The following is a 20,151-nucleotide window of genomic DNA, read 5'->3' on the forward strand; positions in this document are numbered from 1 at the left end:
TGATTAGGATATGAGAGCCTTAACCTAAATAGTGCATTAATCCTCTGATAAGGATTAACTGGGTGGTAACTGTAGGCAGGATGGGTGTGCTGGAGGAGCTGGGTGGTGGTGGAGTGCCTTGGGGGTTTATATTTTGTTCTTACTGAGCAGAGCTCTTTCTGCTTCCTGGTGCCATGACTCAAACTGCTTTCTTCCGTAGATGATGTTCTGCCTCATCTCGGGCCCTGAGGCATCTATAGACTGAGATCTCTGAAACTGTGAGCCCCCAAATAAACTTTTCCTCCTCCAATTGTTCTTATCAGATCTTTTAGTCACAGCAGCAAAAAAAAAAAAAAAAAAAAAAAAAAAAAAAGCTGAAACAGGAGCGCTGACAATTTCATTTAATAACTCATAAGAAACGTTGATGGTCGTATAACTTTCTTCATCTATGGAAGGGATTCAGGGATTATCTTTCTGTTGTAAAATTCGCATATTCAAGATTGAAAAAAGCAGATCAGCAGACACAAATCTGCAGCAAAGCAGTTTATGAATTTTCACAATTCATAGTAGTGAGAAAGTGTTGGATGAGTATTCTCTCTTATCTGTGTCTACTATTATGCCTCAGCTGCATATTTTGTTGGATTCAAGGAAGAAGAGGTGAAAAAAATCCCTTGTTGACTTCCAAGGGAAGTCAATGATGCAGTTTAGAGTAAAAGGAACATGGATGAGTTCATGTTTTAATTGTTTGTTCAAACCCATAGGAAAACATTTTCACCAACATTTATCAAAAGATTACTGGATATTATAAGCCCACATTCATTTTTCCTTAGCCTTAGGGGCATATTCCAAGGCAACCCTGTTAATAACAATCATTCATAATCCTTTTGTAAGCCTGAAAGACCCATTACTTCTTCCTCCTTTTCTCTCTTTAACTTTCTGTAAATTTTCACATAGATTCAATTGCATTCTGAAAAGTCAGATTTCTGTTTACTTTACAAATTTAGAAAAATAACTTTGCTAGATGCAACGTAGAATATAAATCTGGCTTCATTCTCTCAGATGAGGATATGCAATTATAACAATACCAAATGTATGACTATACACCACTTTTGTAACCATGAAATAAAATTATTAATCTATCTGTATTTAATTCTAGAAGATCTGCTTTTTAGTATATGTCTAATGCCCTTTAAGATGACCTAAAAAGTTGAAATTTAGTAAATTGTATGTTTTTGTGCATAACCAAAAGAAAAATTATAAAATGCACAATTTTCAATTTGACAGTGTTTTAGCAGGTTTAAGCCAGCTGTTGCTCCATAAAAAAAGGTACCTCTAAATGAAAGAGTGACTGGTATAATTAGTAGTCACTTAGTAAAATGGCCTTCTTAATATTTTTCTCAGTCATTGAGAAAATAAGTGACTCTAACATCTGATGAACAAATTTCTTTGCAAATCACATGTGCTCTAATTCTTTGTTTCAATCAGAACTGAAAGAAGACCTGAGTATGACAGATTACTAAAAAATAATTTTGATTACAATTAACTGGAATTTTGTAACAACTCTGAAAGAGTTCAGAGTTGATTAGTAGTGCATATCAAAATTCCTGTTGTTATCATCTACTGATTTATATGAACAAGTTTCCTCAGCATTTGAATCTATTAAAATATAGAAATAGACATGATTCTGAGACCCATTTTTTTTCAATCAACAAGGGACATTCACCCACCCATTTCATCAATGAAATTCTTTTAGAGAGTACTCAAGCAAAACTTTTGTGATTGTAATCCCAGTAACTCAGGAAGCTGAGGCAAGTTTGAGGCCAGTCTCTGCAACTTAGAAGGACCCTGTCTCAAAATTTAAAAAAAAAAAATTAAAGTATTAGGTATAGAGTTCAGTTGTAGAGCACCCTGGGTTTAATCTCTAATTTAAAAAAATAGCCAATCAAAATATTCCTATTCCTCTTTGCCAGTGATTGGTTTATGGGTGAGCATGTGATCAAGTCCTAATTGGCAGGGGATGGTTAGGGGTAAGGGTTTCCTCCAAAGGAATTCACTTTCACTCTCCTTTTGTTTGATGCTGTCTTGTGAGAGTGAGATTGTTTTTGCCAATGCACTTACTCTGCCCCCACAGGGAGACTTTACAACTATGCTGACTGGGGTGGAATGAAAAGATGGAAACGCTTGGGTCCTTGAAGATGTTGTGGTTTGGATACGAGGTGTCCCTTAAAAGTCCTGTTAGGGCGCATGCCTGTAAGCCCAGCTGCTCATGAGGCTGAGGCAGGCGGATCTGAGTTCAAAATCAAGCTTAGCAAAAAGGCCCTAAGCAACTCAGTGAGACCCTGTCTCTAAATAAAATACAAAATAGGGCTGGGGATGTGGTCAGTGGTTGAGTGCCCCCAAGTTCCATCCCTGGTACTAAACAAAATAATAATAATAATAAAATTTTAAAATCCTGCTAATGCAGAAATATTCAGAGGTGAAATGATATGATTATATGAGTTGTAACCTAATCAGTCGATCCTATTTTGAATGGATTGACTAGTTAGTAACTGTAGGCCAATGGGGTATGACTAGGAGAGGTGGGTCACCGGAGGCTGCCCTGAAAGGGTGCATCTTCCTGCCACTGCTTCTCTGCCTCTCTTTCTGCTTCTGGTCCTGCCATGAGCTAAGCAGCTTTCCTCCCTGGTGTGCTTCCTCACCTTAGAGTCAGCCAGACCTCTGAAACCATGAGCCCCAAATAAACTTTCCCTCCTCTAAGTTGTTTTTGCCAGCTATTTTGGTCCCAGCAATGCAAAAACCGACTAAAACAATGGTGTTGCTGAGCTACTGATATATCTCTAGAACTGCTCAGCTAAGAACTTAAAATTAATGAAGAAAAATAAACTTTTATTAGCTTAAGTTGCTTTGGGTTTTCTAATGCTTTCAGCTAAACCCTCTGAATTGATTCACCCTTTTAATATTGCACTTGTCAAACAGGAACTTCCTACTATGAAACCCACAAAATTTTTTGGAACCACACACCCTTTCCATCCTTTTGTCACAAAGGAGGAGACATCCCTCCTCCTATTGGAAACCACTCTACCACCCATGATCTGTCTCCTGTCTGAGGACCCTGATCGAATGGCACCCTTTCATTTTGCATTTTCTAGTCTTTTATTATCCACACAAACCTTCCAAGCAGCACTTAAACATCCTTATACAGAGGTCTCAATTCACAATGGTTCAATTTAGGATTTTTTTTTTTTTTTTTTTTTTTTTTTACTTTAGGATAGAGCAAAAGCAGTATGCATGCAGCGGAAATCTGGAATTGTGAATTTTAATCTTTATTCAGACTTACGATAAATTGGATGATACTCTTTCAAAATGCAGTGGCAACAAGGCACAGTTCCCAGTTAGCCATGCCATGGGGGTTGAGGGGGGACTCGACACAACACAAGCTCTATAGTGTGCTGTGTTGCTAAGTCATAATATTTGGTAATTTAGATATATTTGGAACCTTTTTTACTTGGGAAATTTTCAACTTACAATGGGTTTATTGGACACAACTCTATCAAAAGTTGAGGAGCATCTCATCTTATACTCTCAACAAATAAAAAAACAATACCCTTTTACCCCTTGGTAACACATTCTCCTCTGACTTTATTCCCATCACTCTTCCCTCCTTTCCTGCTTAGGTTCATCACACTCATCCACACTCATTCTCCCTACTTTCCTTCCTTTCATTCTTGTGCCTATATCGATCTATAATAGTTCTCACAAAGGTCATCAGTGACATTGTTTTGCTAAATCCAACAGACACTTCTCAATATCATCACATTTATCTTCTTAGCAGCACTTGACACTGTTGCATACTGATCAATTATTTAACATTCTCTTTATTTGGCTTCTATGAGACCACACACTGCATGTTTCCTATTATCTTGGTAGCCATGATTTCTCAGACTCCTGTTCTGATCCCTTCTCCTCAAGCCACATCTGAATGATGGGTCTCCTCGTGTTTCTGTCTGAACTCTTTCCTCTTCTTGTGTTCATTTCATCATCCCAGGATAACTTCACTTATTCAGACAACTATGACTTGGTAAAATATCTATTTAGTCTTTATCCCCGTTGCCTGACACACAATGCCTAAAATTTTCAAAATGTTCAAGGTGACATTGTATTTTTGTATGCTAGTGTGTTGACTGACGGATGGTTCCTAGGTACCATCAGGATTAGGGATGGTCATCATAAAGATCAAGGCAAGATCTTTCATCAGATACTCATCCACCTGATCACAGCTGCCCGCAACATGGCTGCCCTGGATGCAGCCAAGAAGACCGTGCCAAAAAGAAGTGACCCTGACAACTCCTGGAACCTCCCACCTGATTGGTCATCTTATTGTGCCACATGGCTTCCCTCCCCCTCCTAGGAGGTCCTTTCTCATGTCTTCCTAATGTGTTCTCCAAACCTGCTGGAATGGGGGCCAGACTCTCTTGAGTATTGTCACAATCTCTGTAACCCTGAAGATTAGGCCCACCCTTGTGATCCCCAAAGACCTGGTCGTTAAATCAAAAAGGATGCTTAGGAGGCCCCACCCTTAAGCTGGTATTCCTATGGTACCAGGCAGCCTATTTGAGGATTAGGCATTGCCACACATGTGGTTGGCTCAGCCCAGGCTTCTGGCCTGGCCTGAGATTTTAGGGACACTTGAGTGAGGGAGATGTGCAGGGGCCACATTTCCCAAAAAGTAGATGAGTCAGATCTCTGCCCCCTGCCAGAGAAAGCCTGGGGCACTGTGCCCAGGAAGAAAGAGGCTGTCTAGATCTTTCCTATGGCAGTTTCCTCTGTCTGGTCTACCTTCCCTTGGAAGCCTTGATAATAAAGGCAAGAGCTTCACTCTTCTGGGAAAAAAAAAAAAAAAAAAAAAAAGATCAAGGCAGGATTAGAAAGTTGGGACTTTCAACTCCACTCCCAACTCTGGGGAAGAGAGAAGAGCTGAGGGTTATATTGATCACTAATGACCAGTGGTTTAATCAATTGTGTGTATATAATGAAGTCTCCATAAAAACCAAAAGGACAGTGTTCAGAGAGTTTCTGGAGAGCCACGCACCCAGAAAGGGCATGAAAGCTCCACGCTCTTTCTTCTATATCTTGCTCTATCCATCTTCATCTGGGGTTCATTAGTGTCCTTTGTAATATCCTATATAATAAACCATTTATATTTATTGATATAAATATAACTGTTTCCCTGAGTTCAGTGAGTTGCTGTAGCAAATTGGTCAAATCTAAGTACTAGATAATGGAAACACCAATTTTTTTTTAATTTGTTGTTGTACAAACACAATACCTATATTTATCTATTTTTTAATGTGGTCCTAAGGATCAAACCCTGTGCCTCACATATGTCAGGCAAGCACTTTACCACTGGACCACAACCCCAGCCCCTGGAAATACCAATTTACTGCCAATTAATCAGAAGTATACATGAAGACTTATTACATGTGATTGGTGTCTGAAGTGGGGGGCCTTCTTGTGAGATCCAGGCTGTGGAATCTGATGCCATCTCCAGGTAGAAAGATCAAAATCAAGCTCAATTTGAGGACACCACGCTAGTGTCCACTGTAGAACAGACTGCTTGCTTGCCTGCTGCTAGGAGGGAATCTGTACGTATGTTTGGGGTCATAGAAGTAATTTGTATTAATTGTTGAGTGAGAATACAGGTTGGGTTTTATTTTATCCTCTGTATTCAGAACTGCTGACTCTCAAACATATATCTCCAGGCTAATCTTGCTGAGATCCAGGTTTGTATAGCTTCTTTTCTGTTTAAATGTCTCACCAGCATGTAAGATACAAATTCTTAATCTTTGCCCACTCAGGTATGTTACCCAACTTTTATTTTCTACATCAGTAAATGACATTTTATCTATTCAGAGGTTCTTGCAAGAATACCAGTTGCTTCATTCATATATACATTTATTTTGATTTCCTTTATTTTATTTATTTTTATCTGTTGCTGAGGATTGAACCCCGTAACTCGCATATGCTAGGTGAGTGCTCTACCGCTGAGCCACAACCCCAGGCTCTGCTTCATTCTTTATTTTTTTTTAATATTTATTTTTTAGTTTTAGGTGGACACAATATCTTCATTTCATTTTTTCTGTGGTGCTAAGGATCAAACCCAGCATGCTAGGCAAGCGCTCTACCACTGAGCCACAGCCCTAGCCCCTGCTTCATTCTTAATATAGCTCTTCAATCTCATCTGCCTCCCAGCAACACTTTAATCCCAAATAAAACACCATCAAGTCCTATAGATAAAACTCCTGAAGCATTTTCTGTATTCTCTGTTTTTGTCCTCACCACAATCTAAGTCATCAAGAATTTTTGCAATAGCTTTTTAACTAGTTTTCCTTCATCCTCTTTTTTTTTTCTTTTTCCCAGGACTAGTAATTGAACCCAGGTCCTCACACATGCTGGGCAACACTCTACCACCAAGGTACATTCCTAGCCCTTTTTGTTTGTTTGTTTTTTCAATTTCAAGATAGTCTCACTAAGTTGCTAAGGCTGGTTTAGAACTTGTGATCCTCCTGCCTCAGCCTCCTGAGTAGCTGGGATCCCACGCATGCACCACTCTGCCCTGCCCCTTCATCCTTTTTACAACCCATTCTTCACCTAGAAGTCAGGGCAATGATTGAGAACATAAATTTGATCATACCATTTCCCAATTTTAAAACTCTGCAATGACTATCATTGCACTTAGGTAAAAATCTTCCTTAATATTGCCTACAAAGCATTGATTTCATAATTTATTGTTCATAGACCATCCAATCTTATCACATGCCTGTTCCCTTGGTCACTCTGACCCAATCACATCAGCTTTCTTCAGTGCCAGGGTCTGGGTGAGGCAGTTCTTTGCTTACAAGGCCTGGTCAGTACATAACATTATTTGCTAGTCTTTTCTTTCCAGGCTAAATTCAAATTTTATTTCTTCAGAAAGTTCTTTCTAACACCCCACTCCAAATTACACTCAATTGTTATATACAGTGTTTATCATTTTCCATATGTATTTTTCTACTTCTTCGATATATCAAAGAGTGCTGCTATAAATATTTTTATATGTATGAGCAAGGGATTCTCTAAGGCAGTGTTTCAAACCTTCAAGTGAAATGGTAATATCATTTTTTACAAGAAAGAAGAAATAAAAGACAACTTTTATATCAGGATTTTCTATATGTATGTGTGTGTGTTGGATTGTAGGGTAAAATAGACATTTCTTTGGGTAAAAGTAAAAAAAAAGAAAAAAAAAGTTGGAAAGCCACTATTTGAGGAGATATTTTAGGAATGGATATCTTAGGACACAGCATTCAGTTATAATTTCAAACACAAATAGGAAATCAAAATCCCATTGAAAATATACATAAAGATATATTTTGTACTTTGCCTTGGTTTCTTTAAGTTAGTTTCCATAAACATTTGTTCACATTGACAGTACCTTTTCTTTTTTTAAAAGGGGGAAAATTCTTAGAGTAAAACATCTTACAAATAGTTTACAAGGGGCGAGTTATTTATGTAGAAATCAGTGTTGTTTAAGCCCACAGACAGTGACAGAAACCAGGAGGTCTGAAGTTTTAGCATGTATTCTCTTTTTATAACTTTCCACGTCACCAATTTACATTATGGCTAGAAATAAATCCTCTGTGTTTATTTAAACACTACAAGTGCAGAACACATTTATTTTATTGTATAAAACTCTACTGGAAAAATTCTGGCTGCTTAGGATAGTAATCCCCAATCCATGAACAAAATGCCATCTCCATGTGCTGTTTTCTATTCTGGGTTCCATTCCGTTCACTGCTGCCCTTTAACCTACCTTTACTTCACAGCAAAGATCTGTCACCAAGCCAATCCTACCAAGCCAGGGCAGACAGCTGCCTCTGTGTGGGACTTGAAGGCAATCTACCCTGAAGCATCTATCCTACCCCTGACTTCCCACCATTAGAGTGACTTATTTGGTATTAGCCGGATGACCCTTGTTAAAATTCTTAGGCCTTCCTTAGGAGGAATTCACATTTTTAATCATTATCCATTGGCCAGTGAATTGGTTTATTGGATTAGTTTAAAAAGCAGGATCAGGACCGTGAATGAGTGGGATGGAAATAATTTAGATTCTAGGACAGGGAGAATGAAGTGGGACGTGAAAAGCATACCTTTAGGAAAGGGTAACTTGAGTTTCTCCCATTGACTGTGTAGAAAGAAAGAGCTGGAGAAAAACCCTCCCCACTTAGCATGAGCTCAGTGGCATCTTGGCAGCATCATGAAGCGCAGCCAACATTTTAGCCGTTTTCTACCTCATTCCCATGCGTCAGCCACTGTGAGATTTCTAGCATAGTCCCATACTTGCATTCAAACATCTCAAAAGTCAATGTTTGAAATATAAAAACCATCCAGGTTTAGATTTAGATAACCTTCTGGTTTAGGCGTCACCCTTTTATTTCAATTGTAATATTTTTAAGACTCGCCTGACCCTTTTTGTAACCAGTTTTGTTTTTTCAATCAACTCCAAATAGATATTCCACTTGAGCAAAACCAGTACTGCCTTGTAGCTTAAGCCAACGATGAGAAAAGGAATGCAGGATTTAAAAAGCAATTAAAGAAAAAAAAAAAAAACAGAACAGATCTGTTTCTTGGGAAATATCAACCTTACATCACTTTGTCAGAATCAACTTTTTACTGAAGAAGACAAATAGCAATTTTTTGTTACAAAAATATCTTTCCATCGTTGATATAAAGAAAGGGGGTGTTGGTAGAATAGCAATAAAGAGAATTTACATCCAGGTGGATATTACTGAGCCAAGATGCCATTGTAGGGACTCAGTTGTGAACAGGCCACCTGCCTCAGGCTTTCCAGATTAGAGATGGAAAGGGGTTCAGGAGCTCTGGATTTGGAGGTAGGCTGAAGAAAAGCAGAGTTCCTCACTACAGAGCTACAACTTCTTCTGCCTCCCCATGACTCACTCTCTGGCAGGATTTTGATGAAACTCACTCAGAATGAGGTGTAAATGACAAACCAATTTCCTTATTAGATTCCGTCCCTCCTCTTCCAAGAAATTCATGATGCGTGTTATTAACATATTGAGGTGCCGAGAAGTCCCACAGAGAAGAAGTCTGTTTACTTGGTTTTACCCAACATGTCCAATTTATTGGACTATGGACTCCTCCCACCCTCAGAACAACATATTGGGAGATCTCATGTTATGAGAAACATGTGCCTTGTTAGACATGTCTCTTGCTCATTCTTTTAACAAATAGTTACTGAAATCTAGTATCTATCAGTAACTGGTAAGTAAAATTGACATCTTCATGGAGCTTACATTATTTAGTTAATGTTTGTCTCTCCCACAATTTGTTGTACAATTAATTAATACACATTAGTAAAAGAATCACCCAAGTGAGGACCTAGCAGAGCCAGGGAAACCCTGAAAGGTTCTCTTCCAGATGGTTGAGGAGACCTTGAGGCAGGTGCAAACTAGATGAACAGGGAGGAGGCAGAGGGGAACAACATTCTAGGAAGCAGGAACAGCAGGTACAATGACATGGTGCTGCTCAAGGAAGCAAAGTGAGGGCATTCTTCCTGTTTGAGGTTGAGGAGATGGGTAGAGGTCAGATCTCACCAGGAAGTTGGTAAGGGAAGGATTTGTTTTGGCCCAAGGATCCTTCTCAGTGCTGCTGAAATCATACCACCTCTGTGTGTTGGGCACTGGCCAGGTCCCAGGTAGAGGCTATGTCACCACAACATCAGGCAAGTAGTGCTCTCATTTTTCAGAGGAGGAAGCAAAGGTCAAAGAAGTATGTGACTTGACAAGAGCTCACAGCTACTCAGGGGCAGAGTTAGGATTTAACACAAGTCCTCTGAATCCAGAAAAACCTCCTGAATATAGCTGCCTGCTCAAAAGGCCTGTGCCAACCGCCATTCCCTCTCCAGTGCACCTAGTCCCTGAGGGCTACTATAGTATTATTCCAAACCCCAGGGGTTGAGGGCATAACAAGAGTTTGACAAATGCAGATGCCATGCTCAATGTTAGAAAGCGTGGGAATAGAACACCAAAAGGCACTCTTCAGGACACACACTAGGATTCTGAGTATAATAGTGGACACAATTCTCCATTTTATGCTTTAAACTAGCCTATTGTCCCAAGCATAGAAGGGAAGACCAGAGTGGCCTTTGAAAGTCCTAGTTTCTCTGGGGTTCTGAGCCCTGAAAATTGGCTGTGTCCTTTAGACATGCCAGAAGCATAAGTTTGTACTCCCCACCTTCAAGAGGCTCTATGACCGCCCCCCAAGGGGAAGAGTCGATGATGTACATGTGACCTCAGAAGAGTCACAGCTGCCAAAGACTTGAAGCTGAGGGGAGATGAGTTCAAGACCTTTGGAAAGATGTAGGAATCTGGCAGCCTGCTTCATTCACCAAGTAAAGCATGTTGTCAAAAAGCCCCACCTCTGCCCTGCTTCCTCTCTGGACTTTCTGTAACACAGCAATCTGCAAGGCTAGGAGCAATTTCCCTGACTTCCTCTATACCACAAACTTGTATGCATATGTGTGGGCGTGTACCTGCATATACACACTTGATCCTTTCCATCTCTGCATATAACATATTGCACCTTGTGCCTGCTGTGACCCTAATAGCCAACTGAGTGCCATAAATCCTGGAGTCTCATATCTGAGGATGGTTCAGTTTAGAGATACCACATTGAAATGTCATCTTTGAGGCTGAAATAATACTCAAGTTCCCCCTCAGGGTAACCAAGTAAAGACCCACTGGCTTACACAGGGGGATACTGAGAAATTCCAACTAATTCCTATAGATACTCCCTGCACTTCAGAACACCCTACTCCCAAAATAATCCTTTTGTAGCGAATAGGCCTTAATCCCACTTATCTCTGAGTTTGACTCATGGCCTTACTATGTGACACTGGCATGATACTCAACCTCAGTTTCCACAAAATGAAGATCTAATACCTTCTTCCTGGGGCTGTTGTAAGGATTAAACAAGTTTATATAAGTAAAGCAACCCACACAATTTTGAGCACATGATAAGCCCTGAATAAATGGTAGTAATCATTTCCTCAGTGATTACCAAACAGAAGCCAAGGGCCTGAGGTGGGTAAGCAGGAAGGACTACAGAGACTAGTCTCTGCCCCTGGTGACCCCACCCCTTCCCACTCTGATTTTCAACCAAGACTGAGGATCCCTGAATGAACTGATAATTGACCTAGGTACTCCGTTATCTCCATGTAGTAGGTCAGGAAATATCACAACAGTCCTGCTTTCACTTGTTCTTAGCTATCTGGTCTTAGGCAAATCATTTATACTCCCTGCATTTCACTTTTCTCATGTGCAAAAGGGAAAACAACAGCCAGGTGTGGTGGCGCACACCAGCAGCCTCAGCAGCTAAGCAAGGCCCTCAGCAACTGGGCAAGATCCAGTCTCAAAATTTAAAAAAAATTAAAAAGGGCTGGGGATGAGGCTCAGTGATTAAGTGCCCCTGGGTTTAATCAAAAAAAAAAAAAAAAAAAGGAAAATAATCATGACACCTACCCCATTTGTGCAGATTAATGAGATCATATAGAAAAGTCACTTTAGGGTATAGAGTTATATTTTATGATAGAGAAGAATGGTTGCTCAAAAATTTAGCCTCCACTGAAAAACTTTCAGGACCAATGAGTTCATAGAAAGGTGAGTATAGTATTGAGAAGTTATAATTGTTTAAAGCTTTCCCTTTACATTGAATAGGTCTCTGTTCATTATATCAACCCTGAGGACTTTATAAAACAAGCCCCAGACTCCCTTAATCAGAATTTCTGTGGATAAGACCTGGGTTTGTACAGTTAAACCCCCGACAGGTAACTGAGGGACAAACCCAAGGCTGCCCAACTCTGGCCTGTAGACCAAGAGCAACTTGAACCTGGAGCCAGGGCAGAACCCTCCTGGGCTAGCACTGATACGATCAAGTTCTACAGATGACAAATGAAAGAAATCTATCCAGTCTGATTCAAATTATCTTTGCAAATGAGCTTGACTAGAGTGAGAAAAGGTATAGTAGAAAAATCTCCAACTGGTTTAGTCTATTTGGATTTATCTAACTTATTCTCCAAATGTCCAAATTTCAATTTATGTCCCCAATCATCACCCTCAGGTATCACCAAAGCAATCTGAGAGGAAACATGAAGAGGGGCCAAAGTAGAGTTCACTGACACTTTCAAGTTCTGGAGCTATCAAGCAATGTGCTCAGAAAAAAGGGGAGAGTGAGTGAGGAGACTCCCCACCCCTTCTGTGCCCTCCTTAACTGGAAACCTTAAATGGGCACATTTAAAGCAATGAGAAATTTTAACCACTATTCAGTTTGTGGGTACAGAAAAGATGCAACTCATAGATCCAGAAAGTATTTTACCATACAATATGTTTTCTATAGTAATTTATTTAAAATCTAAAAATTTAAGGAAAACATACTTATAGCATTCTTTTTCCATGTTCCTCATCTTGGAATTTTTAAATACTATCCTGCATTGCCATTTCACATAAAATTGTGTTATTTCTCCAGGAAGACTGGGAGCTCCTTGAGGGAATGATCCATCCAATCAACCTGATAAAGAATAGGTGCTCGTCAATTACTTGATGCATTTGGTACATTGAACTTCATGTTGCTATAAACCTATATCCAAGAGAGGGCTGGCTGGATTGGAAAGTACCACCCCAGAACCTTCTGTCAGACTATGAGAAAATATTCCTGGGAAGCCCCCAGAAATTTCTCTGGCTGATTTCTGTTGCTGCTTACTGAGGTAAATTCCCCTTGCCATTACCTGAATGACAGGATATGTGGGTTTCTAGAGACCAGGCCTATGGGATCCAGTTTCTCTTCTGCTTTTCCTTACAGGCAGTATATACAATGTCAGCTAAAGTATGCATTTTTTTGTATAAGGAAACTTAAGTCACAGACAACCACTGTCACCTTACTGAATTCACTGAGTACTGGTTTTGGGTAATAAGCAGCCTCTTGACTGTGACCATGAATGAGATCCTTCTTAGCTCAATCTTTTGAATCCCAACCTGTCTTGAGAATTTATGCTACTTCTATTATTATTATTATTATTATTATTATTATTATTATTATTATTATTATTTTGTGGTGCTGATGATTGAACCCAGGGCCTTGTTGCATGTGAGGCACTCACTCTACCAACTGAGCTATATCCCCAGCCCCATCTACCATTATTTTGACATTTCTGAAAGTATAAAGTAATTTCTGCTCAAGACCTGAGTTTTCTATCCTGGAATTTTTTTTTTTTCTGTTCTTATAATAACTGGAGTCCAGCATCAGTCATGCTCTTAAGTGCTCTTGTGGGGTAAGGCCTGCAATTAAGACTCAATATTATGTGCTACCTTGACATGTTGTAAAGTTGAAGGGCCTAACGGCAAGTTCTCCTCCCTCCTGTGCTCTTTTGGATAAGGTCTCCTTGCCAAACAACCTTTCTTATCAAAGAGACCAGGCACAGTTCCTGCTTATCCCTGAGTAGTGGGTTTCAGTTCTCTGCCAGCTGCAGAATTATTAAAAAACAACCCAATCATATTCTCCCTTCAGGATCAGGAGATACCATGTCCTCTCAATACTTCAAATCCTGCCTCCCACAGCCCCTACTTGTTCACTCTGTTCCTAAGTTCCTGCACTCATGTGACCCTGCATGGCATGAAGTGTGCTCCTCCCTCAGGCTGTGAGTTGTATGTGACTAATAAACTGCTGTTGGTCTCACCTGCCCAGTGTCAGGTGTCAAGTGTTCAGCTACCCCCTTAATCCTGAGCAAGAATCCCTCCCTCACTGACAGGGTGAAGAGGAGGTGATTCAAACAGCTCTGGCCACCACAGTCCTGAAGTGAATATTAGTTCTTTTGCCTCTTTCTCAGTGCTCCTAAGCTGCACCTGTTCTCTGCAGATTTTTAGATGCTGCCCTTCCGGGTGCTATGTGCTACATTTTTCCATACCTCGCCACCTCTAGGGCTTCACACTCAGCAAGTTACCAGCTCTTACAATACCAACAACAATCCGGAAAACTTAGAAGCAACTTCTTTGAGATCAGTAAAGCATTGATCATTGCCCTTTTCTTCTCTAGCAACATCAATATTCTCCAAACCCTCCTTACTGTTTTACTATATCACCCCACACCCCTGCCACCCTGATGATTATCCACATATATTTCTGAGAGTAAAGGGAGTTTTTGCTATGGAGACTCAAATGTCTGTCCAAAAATTAGTCAGATAGTAAATAAACCTTTTCTTTAATCCACTTCTCTGAGAAGTCATTTTTTTCACTTTCTTACAACCATTCAGCTTACTGAAATATGCTCATGGTAGGTTACATTATGAACTGATCAATCTCCATCTAACCTTCAGTGTCTATGTGGGCCTTGACATGTCCTACAGAACCATGAGAGAAAAGAACACTCATTTAATGTTGCCTCTACTGAATTGGGGTGGGTTCCTCCAAAACTGTAGGATATAGATCTCCCTTTTAATATTTCATGACCATGTGACCAGTTCATCTGACGATTAGGAAATGAGATTTATTTATATTAGTCAAAAAATATAGGTGATTATTTAACTTTGGATTAGGGAAAGCCTAAATTTAAAAGCACAATATGGGGGCTGGGGTTGTGGCTCAGCAGCAGAGTGCTTGCCTAGCACATTCGAGGCCCTGGGTTTGATCCTCAGCACCACAAATAAATGAATAAATAAAATAAAGATATTGTGACAACAACTAAAAATATTTTTTTCTTAGAGAGAGAGAATTTTAATATTTATTTTTTAGTTATTGGCGGACACAACTTCTTTGTTTGTATGTGGTGCTGGGAATAGAACCCGGGCCGCACGCATGCCAGGCGAGCGTGCTACCACTTGAGCCACATCCCCAGCCCTAAAAATACTTTTTAAAAAATAAATAAAAAATAAAAATAAAAGCACAATATGGAAAAAGGTAATAGACTTAACTTGATAAAATAGATAAATTTCTTCAGGCTAAAATTAAAAGCTCTTAAATGAAATTAAAAGTCAAACTGAAAGAAAGATGAAATATATATGTCAAACCATTCATAGTCTTGCTGTTAAGAGTTCTTACAACAAAGATAAGATGAATAGTCCAGTAGAAGGCTAACTGTTCTAGTAGTAGAGTCATGCAGATATTAGTAGGCAATTCACAAAAGAATAATTACAAATTACAAACAGAACTACGAAAGATGTCCATCCTTCCTAGAAAACAAATAAGTGCGAATTAAAGTAAGAGTAAGGTGTTATGTTTTGCCCATCAAACTGGCCAAACTCCTTGTGAGTCTTGTTGTTGGGCAGGGCTCATCCCCCTATTAGGAAATACAGACACCAGGTATTCTCATTCCCATCTCCTGGGGTGGGATGTGACTCCTAAGGTTATATGAATGTTGCTAGTAATGCTAAGAAACTGGGAGAGAGCAAATCTCTGGCTGCAGCAGCAGCAGCTAGTTTCCAGGACCCAGCAGGGCAGAGGTGCCAGCATGGTGTCTAGTATACAGTGTCCAATGTTCAGGCATAGTGCCAGTTGTGGCAGGCTCTCATTCTGCCTCTGTGGTAATGGCAGAGGAGTCCTGGCTGGACTGGTCCTATAGCAAGGCCTTGTCTGGGGTTGTGGCTGCACAGTCTTCCTGCATTCCCACTTTCTAAGCCTGAGGCTCTTAGCTTTCCTGACAAAACTGTGGGCTGCCCAACACCTTGCAATAAATTCCTGTGGTGGTAGCTACTGCTTGAGTGATAGCGCAATATAAAGAGAAAACTACTCAACCCAGTAATTTTCTTCTTGGGACATATCCGACATAAATAATTAGAAATGTATACATTTAAGTAAAAGCCTATTCTAAACCCTGTTGAAAAATAGCAAAAACAAGGAAACAATGTGAATGTTCTAGCAGAGGGAATTGATTAAATTAATTATAATATGGAATATTTTGTAGCCATTAAATACATGTTCTTAAAGAATATTAAAAGACATGAAAATATGCATCATATTATGCTAAATTTTAAAAGTCAAATGTTTGGTCTGGGGATGTAGCTAATATCCCCGCTAGCAAAAAAAAAAAAAAAAAAAAAAAAAAATGTTCAGTAAGAATCTAATTTTTCATAAAGAAACAAAATGTGAACAGTTGTTTTCTCTTGATATGGGAGTACAGTATGCTGGTGAGTTTATTTTCTTTATACTTATATATCTTATATATCTTCTAATCCTCTTTAATAAACATGTTTTTTTTAACCTACATTAAAATGTAAAAAAAAAATTAGAAAAAAGATTGATCTGAAACTTTCAAGTAAACTAATTGGTTTTTTATTTAGTTGTGCGTTTGCTTTTGGCAGTTTGGTAATAGATCTTCAACTGGCAAAGGAAAGGGGAAGATTTAGTAAGTTTCTGAAGAGATCTAATACCCCATTTCTGTACTTTTCCACAATCATCCAAAGAACTGTCTTAACGTAGGTTTTAACTTAGGAAACCTAATTTGAAAGAAAAAAAGGTATCCTGGAATTCATTTGTTCACTCAAGGCTGGGGGTTTCAACTGGGGGAATAATCAGAAGATACAGAACTTAGGTGGACGACGGACTGATGGAGAGACCCACATATGAAGGGTAAAAGGATACAAATGCTTAAAAACCTAGGAAACACAAATACCTCATCGTTCTCCAATGAGCATATTGCCTTTGCTTTAGCTGATGTTACTCTTAACATTCCTTGCAGTGCCAGAATGCTTTTCAGTTTATGAAGTACTTGCATTTCCTCATATATTATTATTAAGCTCATTTTACTGGAGAGAAAATTAAGCCCTAGAGAACTTAAATGATTTGTGGAATGTCTCATGTTTATGATGCGGCAGCACTGGGCCTAGAAACCAGGTCTTCTGCTCTTTTGACTATATCTGGAGACAGCAGAGCGAAGTAGTTGAAAGCTTGGGCTTTGGAGCCAAACAAATCTGGCTATGCATCCAGCTCTGCCTCTTACTAAGTGTGAACCTTGAGAAACCAAATTAGTAAATTATAACCAAAAGTTTTTAAAGGAATAAAATAATACAAAACCGCAAAGTGCATTCCATGCAGCGAGAGTGTCAAGGTATTCCATTAGTCTTCAATGTATTTATATGTGTTTATAAGTGTTGTGGTTCAGACGTGAGGTGTCCCCCAGAAGCTCATGTGTGAGACAATGCAAGAAAGTTTAGAGGTGAAATGATTAGATTATGAGAGCCTTAACTTAGTCACTGCATTAATTCCTCGATAGGAATGAACTGGCTGGTCATTGTAGGCAGGTAGGATGTGGCTGGAGGAGATGGGTCGATGGGGGTCTACCTTTGGGGTTTATACTTTGTTGTAGTAAAGAGAGCAGTCTCTTTCTCTGCTTCCTGATGTGATGTTCCCCGCTGCTTCTACCACACTCTTTCACCATGATGTTCTGCCTCACCCCAGGCCCCAAGGAATGGAATCAGCCACCTATGGCCTGAGACCTTGGAAACCATGAGCCCCAAATAAACTTTTCCTCTTCTAAAATTGTTCTTGTCAGGCCCTTTGGTCACAGCAGTGAAAAAATTGACTAAAACAATAAGTATAAAATATAAAAATGGATATATAAAATGTCATATATTTATATGTAAAGTGAAGCAATTCTCTCTCTCTTCATTCAGACACAAACACACATATTGCTTTGTGCTAAGTCATGGTCAAAAAATGTTTGAAAAACAGGATATTAAATTGTAAGCTCCATGAGCTGGAACCATATCTGTCTTGTTCTTGATTATTTCCCAGACCTAGCATATGGTAGTTTGTTCAGTATCCAACTGACTGAACAAACAAATTAATAGAAACCATATACAACAGGATCAGGTTTGGAAATTTGCATTCCCAAATAATTTTTTAAATTGTTTATGTCTTACATGCAAGATTAGCTACATAATTGGCCAGGTCCAAGGCAAAATGAAAATACGAAGCCCTTGTTAAGAAATTATTGAGGGGGCTGGGGTTGTGGCTCAGTGGTAGAGCGCTTGCCTAGCACTAGTGAGGCCCTGGGTTCGATCCTCAGCACCGCATGAAAATAAATAAATAAAGTTATTGTGTCCTACTACAAAAAATAAATATTTAAAAAAAAAAAAAAAAAAGAAATTATTGAGGGCCTGGTGCCGAAGCCCCACTGGCTGGGCAAACTAACTGAGGGGTGACGAGGAACTTGTGTACATTGATACAGCAGGAGTGGGAGCCGTTTATTGTAGGACAGGAAGGGTATATATACATTACACACAGCTTATCTTATTTAACATAAACTAGATACAGCAGTCAACCAATAAGGAATCTCCACACTTAATGGCTCGCTTGCGTTACTTCACAAACCATGGCGCCATCTTGACTGGTTTACAGACCCTAACAGGCTGGGGTAGTGGCTCAGTGGTAGAGTGCTTGCCTGGCATGTGTGAGGCCCCATATTCGATCCTGAGCACTACATATTAATTAATTAATTAATTAATTAATTAAAAGATCCACTGACAACTAAAATATATTTTTAAAAATTATGAAGAATTCCAAGGCTATGACAGGACATCACCATGATGCCAGTCTTGCTTAATACAACCTCTTGGGCCAGATTTTTCTAAGCAAAAATAATGAATTTGATCAGAGTATTCAATGGAATGAATGTTTATGTTCCCCCCAAATCTGTTATTGAAATCCTAACTCCAAGATTATAGTACTAAGAGATGGGAACTTCAGGAGGGGAGTTGGTCATGAGGCAAAGGCCTAATGAATGGGATTAGTATCTTATAAAAGGCTGCCTTGCCCCTCCACCATGGGATGACATAGCAAGACACTATCTATGAACTAGAAAGCAGGCCTCTACCAGACAATGCCTTGATCTTAGACTTCTCAGTCTCCAGAACTATAAGAAATAAATTTAAGGCATTTAAAAACTATTTAGTTTTTGGTATTTTGTTAGACACTTCAAATAGATGAATATATATATATAAACTATATATATTAGTTTGAAAATGTAGGCTTCCCTCCACTGCAGCTATTCATTTTAAAGTGCCTGGAACTAAAAACTGGTATTAAAAGAGAGGGAGAGGGGGGCTGGGGTTGTAGCTCAGAGGTAGAGCGCTCACCTAGCATGCACGAGGCACTGGGTTCAATCCTTAGCACCACATTAAAAAAAAAAAAAAAGAAAAGAAAAGAAAGATATTGTGTCCAACCTATATTTTTTTAAAAAGAGGGAGAGTTAGAGATTAAGGGTGTATATGCCCTGCTGGACATGATGGCACATACCTGTAATCCCAGTAACTCCAGAGGCTGAGACAGGAGGATCGCGAGTTTAAAGCTAGCCTCAGCAAAAGTGAGGTGCTAAGCAACTCAGTGAGACCCTGTCTCTAAATAAAATACAAAACAGAGCTGGGAATGTGGCTCAGTGTTTGAGTGCCCCTGAATTCAATCCCCAGTATCCACCCCCGCAAAATAAGAGTGTTTGTGTCCTTTAGGGACTCTACTTTAAGAGCAATGATAAGCAATGATATTCTGTGTTTTAAAATAGTGCTTTCAATCAGAAATCTCAAAATGTCTTACCAATATTGATTCCCCATTTAAAAAGCATGCTAGTGAGCCAAGCACAGTGGCGCATGCCTGTAATCCCCAGCAGCTTGGGAGGCTGAGGCAGGAGGATCACGAGTTCAAAGCCAGCTCAGCAAGTTAAGGAGGCCCTAAACAACTCAGCGAGAACCTGTCCCTAAACAAAATATACAAAAGGCTGGGGATGTGGCTCAGTGGTTAAGCGCCCCTGGGTTCAATCCCTGGTGACAATAAAAAAAAAAAAAAAAAAGCATGCCTGTAAAGCAGGATGCGATGCCATGGGGCAGTAGATTGTCTTCAATGCCTCTTCTGGAAAATAGAGTCACAACATTAAGGAAATAATTTGAATTAGTATTAGTTTTCAGTTAATAGTTGTGTTAGTCAGTTTTCCATCACTATGACCAATATATATGACAAGAATAACATAGAAGAGTAAAAACTTATTTGGGGCTCCTGGTTTCAGAGGTTCAGTCCTTAGTCAGCTAACTCTGTTGCTCTGTACCTGAGGTGAGGCAGAACATCATGACACAAGGGAATGGCG

Source organism: Spermophilus citellus, assembly GCF_964194105.1.
Source record: "Spermophilus citellus genome assembly, chromosome: 4".
Classification (NCBI taxonomy): Eukaryota; Metazoa; Chordata; class Mammalia; order Rodentia; family Sciuridae; genus Spermophilus; species Spermophilus citellus.